At 34.2% G+C, this 14,461-nt stretch overlaps 1 long non-coding RNA gene across 2 annotated transcripts; it reads right to left on the reverse strand.

Moving 5' to 3' along the window:
* Positions 1-222: 222 nt before the first annotated feature.
* Positions 223-2,529, reverse strand: LOC149988602 (uncharacterized). Of its 2 annotated transcripts, XR_016504319.1 has the most exons (3): positions 2,391-2,529; positions 2,016-2,159; positions 223-1,788 (listed from the first exon to the last, which is right to left on the reverse strand). It is a non-coding gene; the product is annotated as an uncharacterized LOC149988602 (long non-coding RNA). The 2 variants fall into 2 exon arrangements; XR_016504318.1 differs by having other exon boundaries at positions 2,016-2,529.
* Positions 2,530-14,461: the final 11,932 nt, after the last annotated feature.

The raw sequence follows: 14,461 nt of genomic DNA on the forward strand, positions 1-14,461 counted from the left end.
CTTCTTTTTTGTTAATAAAAAATTCTCTTGAGTCCTTATTGGACTCTTTTCTATACTATTCATGTAAAGAGAAGAGACGCAAGGGATAATTAAATTTTCTTACTACTAGAGAGTGGCCCCAAATAAAAAAAATACAAAGATGCAAAGAAATAGTACAAAGAATAGAGGAGCTTCAAAATGCAACTCCTTATGCCACTCCAAGCTTAAATTTCTTTTTTAGAATTTATGCACATAAATATCAATTAAATCAAATCTCTAGTTATCTTTTAAGATTGTTAGAAATACCTCACCTCCTACAAATACACCAAAATATAAAGTAAAATAAACCTTCACTACTTGAAAGTCTACTCTAATTCACAATAATTTAATTATCTGAATATTCTAACAATTATTGATTAATATTTGATTTAATGTCCAAGAAGTCATATAATATTTTAATTGTGAGATAAGATAAACCACCTTAATTGGTGATTTATTCTAATTCACAACTACTAATTAACTAAAAAGAGATTAAATAAAAATTCTTCTTACTTCTTAATAAAAAATATTTATCTTTCTAACAAATTAAATTCATATGCAAACAATTACAATGCACAATACAAGCCATTTAACAATACAAAAGCTACACACATTTAAAAAGAAATTGGTTTTTATGTTTTTTATTTTATTTTAATACAATTTTTATTTTTATATTTTATCTAGTATAAAGTATCATCCAAGTTAATTTTCATCTAAGGAAAATTTTCATCCACAAATGAGTTTTCATCTGCAAATGACTTTCCATCCACAAATAAAAATTCATTCACTTTAGCCAAAAATCATCTATCAAATTCATTCATCTATTCTTAATCTAGCTACATCCACTTTTTATCATCCTTTCAAACCCTAAATTCATCCAACTTAAACCTACTTTAAACACCACTTTAAAGGCACCTCTTGACAATTTTAAATTCTATGTAAATGGTTTATCATATATTTTATTTTATTTTTCTTCTATACAATGGCCAAGAAGGATGGAGAAAAACAACTAGCTGTGCACAGTGGGAGGACTCACTCTCTTCCAATTCGCAGCTCCAGTCCTTCACCCTCCTTACTGATGATGCTGGGTGTCTGGCAATGATTTGCCGTCTTGAACCGACCACATTGGTTATGCCGATGAAGATATGCACGACCACAGAGGATTACTCGCAGAAAACTCCAACATGGATTCACCCGACTCTCCCTTGGAACTTTTAGGAATAGCAATTAGCAACAACCCCCCTTGTGAAGAGTAGCCTTCTCGATTGCTCAGCTTGTGAATGGACTTCCCTTCCAATGCGTGAGGGAGCTAATAACCGAAGGTAAGGCCAATTATCCAACAATGAGCATGCAGCCTAACCTAGTAAAATGGACCGTGCTCCTATTCGCTACTGTAACACATTCAGAAATCTCTTCAAAAATCAGAACTTAATCTTGACGATGGCTGCAGCCCATAGTAAGTCACAATCGGATCCAAATGACATGAGAAGACCACCGCTTAGAAGCCGGCAATTCGGAGATATCGACAGAAAATAACAATCGATGTTGATGATGACGAGATCTTGATCAGCAACTTGTCGTATCGCAAAATCGGCAATAGTTGCTGCTACCAATGCGGTGGTCAAGAAGCCAAGGTTGTAGATAACAACTCCACGGCGAGGGTTCGATGGAGAGCACAGGATGCCGACAAGGAAAATCTCTCGAAATTTTGATTTGCAATGTGAGCAACTTCACGAGGAGAATTGTGTTGGTCGGATAAGAACAGAAAATCTAGCCTCAACGCAACACCACCAACAGGAAGAGGGAAATCAAAGCTCGTTCATAACGATTGCGACCAGATTACTGGCTCCTCCGAACAACGGCGCAGCAACCGCTTCGAACACAAAATTGACCCTCGTTGGGCCGCAATCACAAGGGGAAGGAAAAAACTAGATCCACCTAAGCGCTTCGCCCTCTTTTAGATTCAAAGCTCTACTCCTAGTTCAACAGCAACAAACCTGCGGAGCGCGAATGATCCTGCAGCACAAGCAACAATGCTGCCATACAGTCGTTGAGGAATCAAAACGGAAGACCAAGGGTTGTCGTCGCTCCACACAATGGCAGCGCGGAGCCAGCGCCACCACCAACTCTCTACCCACCGGCTGAGCCACCAACAAAAACAATAGAACCATTCCGTCAATGCCACATCCACAGCAGCTTGACCTCGTAGCAAGTCCAATGAAGATAAGCTACACAGTAAAAAGATCAGAACTTGATCCTAACGAAGCCCTTGATGAGTCCAAGCTTCGTCCACTATGAGAGTCACCACCACTGGAAGTACTACCACCACCAACGAGGCTTCTCCGCACACAGAAAGGGAAGAAAAAACAAACCAGTGTTACACCGCAACACTCCAACGATATAAGGGAAAGAAAATACTAGAACCACACCACATGCAGCGGACAGCACTGCTGAGCCGCCGTTACCGAGGGAGAGATTCTTTTTTTCCAAACCGCAGCAGAACTATGGGAAAGACAAAACCGCCACCACCGCTGCTTTTGGATTCCCCGCAGAACACAACGCCTAAAAATCGTAGTCTCCACCCTACCGTACAGTATTTCGATCGTCGTCGACCGTATATCTACCATACTAGATTTATACTATATTTGTATTCCATATATCATATCTGTATGGTTTTAGTACCATATCTGGTGTATTCAGACTGTAATATTTTTTCATACGTATTTTACTCCATATGTCATCTTCCTACTATAATATACTATTTATACTATGCTGGTACTAAATCAAGCCATATCCAGTACGTATTCAGGCTGTATTTCCTATATCTGGACCATATGAGGACCTTCTTTAGACCATGTACGTATCCCTACAATACTAGAATTTTGAATATTTCAGATTCTTTCTAGATGCTTCTAAGATACTAAAAAGATGCCAACTTGATACTTTCTAAGATGTTTCTAAATTTGGGATTTTCTACATTATACACATGACATCTTAGGATAATTTAGGAAATTAAGCTGACTTATAGGAGGCAAAAGAAGTACAAAGTTATATTTTCTATAGTTATTGTATCTTTTAAAATTTTGAATATAAAGAGGAGATGAAATATATAATCTATTGCAAAAGGTTTTAAATCATTCTATTGATTTTATATTAAGTATTATAAGTCTAAAGTGAGGTAGGTTAGTTTAAATACAATTGAGGATTGGATTGATAATTTAGTACAAACTAGTGCAAAGAAGAGAATAGAATCTAACTAAGATATAAATAAACAACAAAGATCTTTATAGCAATAAGCTTCATACTTTTTTGGACCAACAACAATCTTCTTGATATTGCAAAAATAATCCTAATTTTTCAAAGTCTTTACAAAGTTATTTCAAACTCAAATCACTTAAAATAAATTCTCAAAAAATCTCTCTTTAATTTTCTCTTAGACTCGACTCTTTACTTAACTATAAAACTCTAAAATTGCCATAGGTACATGGTTATGTTAGGGACATAGTCCTTAGACCTTTCTAGAGACAAGTTTCTAGAATCTTCTAGAAAGAAGTCTCTAGAAACTTCCAAAAGATTCCTTGAATATTCTCTTAGAATATTCTTTAAAGATTCCCTAAAGATTCTTTAAAGATTCCCTAAAGATTCCCTTAGAAGGCTCTAGAAGATTCTTAGAATATTCTAGTAGATTCTAAGAAGTTACTTGAGAAGCTTCCTAGCTCTTGGGTAGTTGCTCGAGAAGCTTCATAGTTCTTGGGAAGCTTCTTGATGCGCTTCCTTAGAACCATAGGCCAGTAGTATATATAGGAGTCGAGGCTGAAGAGTTCTTCAGTCTCGACAACACATCTCTTGAAGCTCTAGCTCAATTCTCTTGGCATTGCTCTTGTACTCATCTGATAATCTAGTTCTTGTCATTTCTTCTTAAACTTCTTGTTTAGTTTTCTTGTTTGTATTTTTGGTCCGTGACAGTTTGTCGAGACTACCTTTATCTTAATATCAGAGCTGAATCCTTCTTGTGTGAGAGCAGATTACCCCTCTTCTTGAAGGTATTCTAGCGCTTTAGGGGTTACGGATTACCTTCCTCTAAACTGATATTTTCTCAATCACAATATCAGAGCTTAGTTCTTTGAGGCAGAGAGTGGACTACCCCTTTCCTTGGAGATACTTGAGCGTTCTAAGGGTTGCGGATTACCCTCTCTTGGACTGATATTAATTCTTTCTTTTTGTTTAGCATAGCTAGTAAAAAAGACTGTTAACATCGATTTCAGAACTTTGCCTTCTTGATAGAGTGCGGATTACCCCTCTTCTCGAAAGCATTGAGGCATTTTTAGAGGTTGCGGATTACCCTCCTCTAAAACTAAAATCGTTTAGTGTTTTTTTTTTTCTTTTCTCCGAGTAGGTTTTAGTGACAGGTAGTGCTACAATTTTCTCCAAGAGACTTAGAAATTTCTTCTTCTCTCAAAATTTTAATCCATCTATTCTCTAAATATGGAAGTAGACCAGGTCATAGACAGTGCATCTCCACAAGTATACAATATAGTGGCAACTCTTGCAGATCTTCAAGCTCTTATGAATAGTGTACGAAAGGAGATTACATTTCTTCGCAATCCAAGTAAAGAACCTCAAATTGATCTAGTGACCGAAGAAGCTAGACGCGAAATTCATAGCCTACAACAAGAGATTATTCGACTGAGAGAAGCAAAACATGTGTCACATACGACCCCTATAGATACTTCAAGGATTAGTACGAAAGAACCAAAAGCGAGTATGCCAGACAAGTTTGACGGAACAAGAGCCAACTTCCGAGGTTTGGTGCAACAAGTACGGCTTTAACTACGCCTATATCCTTCTCGTTATCCGAATGGATTTACCCAGGTTGCTTTCATAGGTACTTTTCTATTAGGAAATGCTCGCTCTTGGTTTGCTCCACTATTGGAGAAGGATTCTCCAATATTGTACGACCTAGAGGCTTTCATAGAGAGACTTACTGCTGCGTTTGGAGATAGCGATCGAGAAAGAGTGGCTGAAAGAAAGATACAAAATCTGCGACAAGGATCACGTTCTACTGCAATCTATGCTGCAGAATTTCAACAGCTTACATGTGATCTTGATTGGAATGATAAGGCGTTCATGACACGATTTCGATATGGACTGAGAGATGATGTCAATAACTTATTGATCACCATGCCTAAGGCGGATACTTTAGAAGAACTTATATCTCAGGCAATTATTTGTGACAACCGCCTCTTTGAATTACGACAAGAAAGACGATCAGGCTGGAAAAATGATGGAGCATTTGCTACATTTTCAAAAGGTCCAGAGAATCACTCCACAGATCCTGAACCCATGCAAATTGATGCGGTACGTTTCAAACCCCTCACAGCTGAGGAAAGGAAGCGACGGTTTGAACAAAACTTGTGTTTATATTGTAGAGAAGCGGGCCATAAAGCTGTAGATTGTTGGAAGAAACAGAAGCCTCAAACAACAAGACTCAGGAGTATAAGCATGCAGGAAAACAAGGACGCCCAGCCACAATAGAGACCGTGCGGTTGGACATCTCAACATCCAAAATTAATCAAGGTCCCTTTCTCTCAGCTCAACCTTCAGATTGTTTTATGGTACCTTTACATCTAGGTATTCAAGAACTACAAGTCGATGCTTTATTAGACTCGGGTGCATCCGCTTGCTTTATAGATGAAGAGTTTGCCAAGCTTTACAATATTTCTCTTGTAAAGAAACTTAAGCCTGTCCATGTAGAAGTCATAGACGGACGACCATTGTCTTCGGGCAATGTTATCCATGAAACTAAACCATTGAAGGTACGTCTTGAAAACCATGAGAGCAATATTGTGTTTAATGTTATCAAGACCCCTTCATGTCCTATCATTTTGGGACTATCTTGGCTTGATAGATATAATCCATTGATAGATTGGAAGTTGCGGAAAGTGACATTTCCAACAAACTCCTTGAAGGTGGAATCTGCCAAGACAATGTCTAGAAACAAATCCTTGTTTATAGGTGCAAGGGCTTTCATGAAGGAAGCCAAGCAAAATACACCTCTTCTCATCTTCGCAACTCCGACTCGAGAAGATGCAACTCCGACTTTGGTTATTCCAAAGCAGTATGAAGAATTCAAAGATGTCTTTAAAAAGAAGAATGCTGATATGCTGCTAGAGCATCGACCCTATGACTGTGCCATTGAATTGCAAGAAGGAGCACAACCACCTTTTGGACCAATCTACAATTTATCGCAGACGGAGTTGACTGAGTTGCGGAAGTACATTGACGAGAATCTAGCCAAGAACTTCATCCGTCATTCGAAGTCGCTAGCTGGGGCACCAATCTTATTTGTGAAGAAGAAAGATGGCTCACTACGGATGTGCGTGGACTATCGAGGTCTCAACAAGGTGACAAAAAAGAATCGCTACCCACTACCTTTGATCTCTGGTCTTCTAGAACAACTTGGGCGTGCAAAGATCTTTACAAAGATTGTCCTAAGGGGAGCTTACAACCTTGTGCGAATTAAGGAAGGAGATGAATGGAAGACAGCGTTTCGAACAAGGTATGGCCATTTTGAATACAATGTCATGCCATTTGGTCTTACTAATGCTCCAGCGGTCTTTCAACACATGATGAATGACATCTTTCGAGAGCATCTAGACGATTTTGTTGTCATCTATCTAGATGATATTTTGATATTTTCTAAAAATGAGGAAGAACATGAGAAGCACGTTCGTCTGGTACTCAAAAAACTACGGGAGCGAGGACTCTATGCCAAATTGGAGAAGTGCTTATTTCACCAAACTGAGATGGAGTTTTTGGGATTCATTGCGACTACGGAAGGCTTGAAGATGGATCCAAAGAAGGTGGAAGCAATCATGTCTTGGGAAGTTCCGAAGACGGTTAGGGACGTACAATGTTTTCTTGGATTTGCTAAATACTATCGGATCTTCATCAAGAATTATTCTCAAGTTGCTGCCCCCCTCACTCGGTTAACGTGTAAGGACAAGCTCGAATGGGGACCTATCGCAGAAAAAACATTTCAAGATTTGAAGATGGTATTTACTACAGCTCCAATCTTGGTACATCCGGACTTTACAAAGGCCTTTTATTTGGAGACAGATGCTTCGGATTTTGCTTTGGGAGCTATACTTTCACAGATGGGTGTAGATGAGAAGCTCCATCCAGTTGCGTTCTATTCTCGAAAATTCTCTGCTGCTGAGATCAACTATGAGATCCACGATAAGGAACTCCTTGCTATAGTAGATTCTTTCCAAGAGTGGCGCCACTTTCTCGAAGGAACTGCACATCCAGTGACCGTATATACGGATCACAAGAATTTGGAGTATTTTATGTCGGCTGGGGTTTTGAATCGGCGTCAAGTTCAGTGGAGTATGTCGCTATCCAGGTTCGACTTTGTTATTACTTATCAGCCTGGGAAGCAACAAGGGTTGTCCGATGCATTATCAAGGAGATCATATCTCATGCCAAAGGCTGGAGATGCAGCATTTGATCAATAGTGCACGACATTGTTGAAGCCAGAGAAATTTTGGCTCAACGCAGCTATTGTACCAATTGATGCTGACTTCCTCGACCAAGTACGGGCTACAACCATTGAAGATTCTCTAGCCCTTGATATCAAGCAACATGCTAGTGATGATAAATTCAAGATGGAAGGAGATCTAGTATATTTCGAAGAGCGGTTGTATATCCCAAAAGGGCCAACACGACTTCGAGTTCTTCAATCTCGTCATGACTTTCCAACTGCGGGATATTTTGGATTCAATAAGACCTTGGAACTTATTTCCCGTGATTTCTGGTGGCCTCAAATGTGGAAGGATGTGAAAGATTTTGTTGTATCTTGTGACATTTGTTCAAGATCCAAAAATCCTCGACATCGGCCTTATGGACTTCTACAGCCATTGCCTATTCCACGCCGACCATGGTCTTCGGTTTCCATGGACTTTATTACGGATCTACCACCATCAAATTCATTTGACAGCATTTTTGTTGTCGTAGAGCGGCTTACAAAGATGGCGCATTTTGTCCCTTGCAAGAAGACATCGTCAAGCAAAGACACAGCAAGACTCTTTCTTGATAATGTGTATCGATATCATAGTCTACCAGATGATATCGTATCGGATCGAGGAACCTAGTTTGTGTCAAAGTTTTGGAAATCTCTTTTTGAAATATTGAAGGTGGATATCAAGCTTTCTTCGGCATTTCATCCTCAAATGGACGGCCAAACAGAACGGGTGAATCAAGTTTTAGAGCAATATTTACGTTGCACCATCAACTATCAACAAGATGATTGGGTCGCATATCTACCGCTAGCCGAGTTCGCATATAACAACATCCTTCATGCGTCAACTCAATAAACGCCATTCTTTTCCAATTATGGATACTATCCGAAGCTTGACTTATGGAGTTCGTCAACGATTAACAATCCGGCAGCTGAAGGATTGGTGAAGGAGCTTTCGCAGCTTCAAACTACATGAAAGCTTCAATTGCAAACTGCCCAAGAATCTTACAAGGCGTCCGCGGACAAATTTCGGAATCAGGCACCTAAATTCACGATTGGAGACAAAGTTTGGCTACTTCGACGAAATATTAAGACCAAGCAGCCATGTGACAAATTGGACTATCGGAGATTGAGACCATTTGTTATCCAGAAGCAGATCAATCCTGTAGCGTATCGTCTGGAGTTACCAGCTACTATGAAGGTACATCCTGTCTTTCATGTTTCTTTGTTGGAGCCTTATCGAGAATCGTCTTTTCCTGGAAGAGTACAATGTCCACCACCTAGCATAGAAATAGAGAACCACGAAGAATATGAGGTGGAAAAGGTCCTGGATTCACGGCAAAGACGGGGTAAATTAGAATACTTTGTGCATTGGAGCGGTTACGATATTAATGAACGAACATGGGAGCCGGCCGAATATCTCGCGAATGCGCCTCAAAAGGTACAGGAGTTTCATCGACGATATCTTGAGAAATCCAAGCCAGTTCGACGATAGCTTCTTACTGAAGCTTGTTCATCCAGAAAATAGAAAAGAGGAGAGAGCACCACCAAAATCCATAGTTGATGTAGTCATTCTCTCGAAGATAGCGTAGAACTTTGTTAGTAGCCCAAGTTTGTTCTTATTGTTTTAGCCTTTGAATATGGATAGCCAAGATACTACACTTGTCATGTCATCTAAAGCAACTAGCTCACGAAGACGACCGCGAGATGAAGAACCGCTTGCACCACGATGACGTCGAAGGATTCCGAGCAACAGATCGCTGGTGATTGTATTTGAGGTCGAGCCTGCCTACAATGGTCAGCCAGAAGGAGTGTTTGCAGGACAATTTCACAATGAAGACACGGATGTTCATGCTTGGTCAAAAGTTGAAGGCGTGGGCCACTACCGTTGGCTTCAAGGACCATTGAATCACTTGCCTTGTGAACAACAATTGGAGTTCATAGCAGAGGTTATGCGACAGATCTTCATTTTCTTGCGTTGGTATTGACTGACGACAACATTGCTTCTCGGAGACCTCGAAGCTAAAGGAGGAGGTGATGTTAGGGACATAGTCCTTAGACCTTTCTAGAGACAAGTTTCTAGAACCTTCTAGAAAGAAGTCTCTAGAAACTTCCAAAAGATTCCTTGAATATTCTCTTAGAATATTCTTTAAAGATTCCCTAAAGATTCTTTAAAGATTCCCTAAAGATTCCCTTAGAAGGCTCTAGAAGATTCTTAGAATATTCTAGTAGATTCTAGGAAGTTACTTGAGAAGCTTCCTAGCTCTTGGGTAGTTGCTCGAGAAGCTTCATAGTTCTTGGGAAGCTTCTTGATGCGCTTCCTTAGAACCATAGGCCAGTAGTATATATAGGAGTCGAGGCTGAAGAGTTCTTCAGTCTCGACAACACATCTCTTGAAGCTCTAGCTCAATTCTCTTGGCGTTGCTCTTGTACTCATCTGATAATCTAGTTCTTGTCATTTCTTCTTAAACTTCTTGTTTAGATTTCTTGTTTGTATTTTTGGTCCGTGACAGGTTTTGTATTTTGAGGTCTGATTTAGACTTTGGTTCAGAATTGGTCTTCTTTGAGTATTAATTCTTGGTTTTTGAAGATGATTTTTACGATAGACTATTCTTAATTCTTTTTTAAAGATTCTTGTATTAGTTGATTTTTTGGTCTACTTTATTTTGCTTCAATTATGGCCATACAAAATAAATAGAAGCTCATTTTATAAAGAAAGAGCATTAGCACTTACTAATTTTACTACTTTGTTGACTATTATCTATAATTTTAAGGTAATTTTTTATAATATTTTTAATTAAATTCTTCCGTAATATAATTTTTTTTTTATTTAATTATTATATTATAATACAACATTGCACAATTATTATTGTACTTGGACAAACTTATTTTTTGACATATTATCTTTGTTGGTAGTTATATTCTTTATTTTGTAGTTGTGTTGCTTCTTTGAACAATGCTGAGTAGTGTACTTAGATTTTCTATAATATAAGCACGATTCTCCTCAACAATGATAAGTCTTTTCTTACTTACTAAAAGATTCAAATATACCATATCAATTTGCATGACTTTCACTTTTGAATATATGTATTGAGAAGTTATTGGTGTTACTAGTAAATTGTAAAAAAATTGAAGCTTACTTGAATAATTTTTAGATTAAAATTCAAAAAGCCTATTTTCATACTTCACAATAAAATTGATTGCTTGATTCATTGTCTAAGGATTATGTAAGTTCAACATCAATTTCTTTACTTCATATTGTAATCTATAAAGAAATTGATTGATGAGTGTAACATCATCCTATTTAATATCAATTGCAAGTTCTCAAAATTATTAAGCATATAATATTATAGATCAATTGCCTTGTTGCAAAAAACAAATTATCTTGGCTGCAATACAAATTGTATCATGTTTTATATACATGGATTAAAACTCCATAAAAATGTCTTCAAATTATCTAATATTGAATCATATTATTTAAAAGAAGATAAAAATTATTATAAAATAAAAATTAAAAGTAGTATTTTAATAAATCTAACTTATAATCTTAGAGTTAGATAGCTTTGAAATTGAAATTTAAAGATCAATTGTATTTTATTGATGAATTTCCAAAAATTTGATCTTATGCCATGAAACTTCTTATGTAAGATAACTTTTGGTTCTCTAATGGTTGAATATTGTTCTACTATAGAAGAAATAACATGATTTAGCATAGATGTTGAAACAATTGCAAATATTTCTATATCTTCAATTTTTGTCAATCTTATTGCTCTTCAAAGTAATAAATTGAATTGATGCATTGCAAGCATTAACTTTTTCATCTGTTCTTGCATTTTGTCATATAAACAAAGATCATTATACACAACACATCAAGTACAATAAATCAATCATAATGTATATAATTTAAACCAAATAAAAATATACAACCAACACATTCTTAAATAAAAGATTATAAATCTACACACAAGTAAATCAAACTATCTCTTTCATTACAAAAAAAGAATCCAAGAATGAAAAAGTGAAGAATAGAAAAAATCCTAAAGCTTTATTAAAATGGCTAAATCACGATAGCCAAGCAAATCTTTATAATATATATATATATATATTTTCAAAATCATTCATAAGATTTAACTTGACAAGAATATTAAGTCAAATATATTTTTTAATTTAAATATTCAAACTTTAATTGATATTAATAAAATCAACTAATAAAAAATTTCAATAGATGAAAAACTACTAAACAAACTAAACTACATACATTCAATGAAATTTGGCACCTAATATCATATCATGTGAAAATTTGTATTATTGTACTCTTCATTTCAACAAGCTTTGTCATAATAATTTAATAAAAAAAATAAGTTTTTTAATACAACTTAAGACAAATAGAAAGAAAGAGTTCAAAATAAAGAATATTCTAAGAATAATATTAATTTAGAATTGAAGAATTTACAACTTTTAATATGCTTACGTCTTAATCAAGAAAAGTCAAAGCTTTCATATTATAAGAATACTCTTATCAATGTATCAAAGTAAGAATTCAAAGTATGTAAGTAAATAAATAAAATATTTATTAAAAACTATTGATAAAAAAAACAAATAAAATTGTATATTTAAAAATATTAGAATGGCTATTGCCAAAAGTCAAGAAAACTAGAGACTCTTTAAACTAGACTAGAAGTAAGAAAAGAATTAATAAGAGCAAAGATGGCTTCTCTCTTGCCTTCATATATACTATCTAACTATAAGTTATATAGCAATATTCTACAAGACGTCAAACACGTATCCAACTTATAGAATATAAATGTAATTTGCATAACAAACTTCCTATATATGTACTACATGTCCAACTTATACAACAAGTTGCCAATATATATCACATGTGGCCAATTTATTGGCAAAATTTTCAACTTACCAAATACTTATAGATATGTATAAAGGCAAAGTTGCGTCTATAAAGTTCTACTTTTATCCAATTTATCTAATTTTATCTACTTTTATCTACTTATATTATTTAATTAATTATTGGAGTAAATATGTATGTTTATGATATGTTGTAAGTGGTGATCTTGGCAAAAAATAATATAATAAAGATAAGTATCTAAAATTTCTTGACAAGTTTTCTACTTCTAATCTTTAAAATTTAAAGTCTTTTTTATTTAAAAGAGAAATTATCAATGTATAAATTTTATAAAATTATAATTATTTTATTTTTTTATATTTTTATTTCCATATGAGCATGGAGATTAATAAATAGGATCAAATCTTGCAAAGCAATTTTGAAATTTTTAGGTTTTAATCTTTAATTATATATTTAGTAAGTATAAAAGTTGTGTTTTATAAATAAAACTTTCTTCTTTATTTTATAAATAATAAACTACCTTTTATAATATATTTTTTTTAGAAAAGCATCAAATTTTAGGTACATTCAGTAGAAAAAGATGTAGTAAAATCATGCAGTAACTATGTTAGATTCAACACTTAACTGTATATACAATGTGAATGCATCAAATATGCATTTAATATATATAAAATTGCAGCATTAGAATTTAAAAAAATAAAGTCGATGCTAATATAAACTCTTATAAGAAAATATAATAAAAAAAAAAAATTTTGATCCAAAAAATAAACTTTGCAAATGTGGCTTGATGTAGTTTATGGCATATTGTTCATAAGCGTGTACTTTATATTCTTTTGCAATTCAGTGCACCAATTAAGTTTTGTTAATGATCAAAATATTTTATTTATATATATATTTATATATATATATATATATAAAATCAAACAAATAAAAGTATTTATTGTTGTTGGGTGATATCTTATTTTGACTCCCAATTGTTTTAACACAAGTTAACCTTTGCAATATTTTCTTATTCATTGTATGATTTTAACAATAATTTTGCTTTGCTTTAGATTGCCTTGGAAACAACTTCAAATAAACAAATTAAAAACTCTAATTCATACTAAGATGATATATTCATCTATAGATTTTTTTTCAGTCATGTGTATTGTATATGTGGTACTTGCATGTGTCTATTATAAGGCTGGAAGTCGTTCTAAAATGCACACTGTGGTACAAACTCTTTTGAGAAATGTGTAAATAAGTGATATGAGAATAATTTTTGAAAATAATATAATGTTTAAAATCGCCTTCAATAATAAGAACATATTAAATATAAATAACATATACATATTAAATATAAATAACATATACATATTAAATATAAATTTGTTATTAACAAAGAAATTATATGTTAAAAAGGATGAATGTAATCTTTTGAATAGTAATAGTCTTATTGATTTGTATAATTTGGCTTAAAAATCCAACTTCAAACTGAGCCAAGTAAGTTGCAATTAGTCATAATCTACAGTTTAAAATCATAATTAAGTATATTTATTAAGTTTATTTATATATCTTACATATTTTGTGTCTTATAATTTTGCAATTGTATTAAAAAATAAAAAATATTAGCTTATAATTATAGAAAACACTAAAGTTTACCTATTAAAGGGTATTCAATGTTCATAAGAAAGTTTCTTTTCAAAATACTAATAAGATTTATTTTATAGTTTAAAATATATATATATATATATATATATATAAGATATTATAAATGCCAGCACTACCATCTTAAACTTTTACAATTGACACTCCAACATTTGCTACTGCCACCACAATCTACCATCTCCTATATGCAAGTACTCTTTTTGCTATTGCCACTACAACATGCCATCTATCACATGCCATACATACCTTGTAACAATGCTAAATAGAAAAGTATATATTTTAATTATTTATTAAAATTATCTCTATATATTTAGATGTGTAATTATTTTTAAAAGTAATAATATGTATTTCTTTTTTTATTAAAAATATCTTATTTTTTTATACTTCAATTTCTTTTTATTGAAATTAAAGTTAGA

This window comes from Physcomitrium patens, chromosome 7 (genome assembly GCF_059467195.1).
Source record: "Physcomitrium patens ecotype Gransden chromosome 7, ASM5946719v1, whole genome shotgun sequence".
NCBI lineage: Eukaryota > Viridiplantae > Streptophyta > Bryopsida > Funariales > Funariaceae > Physcomitrium > Physcomitrium patens.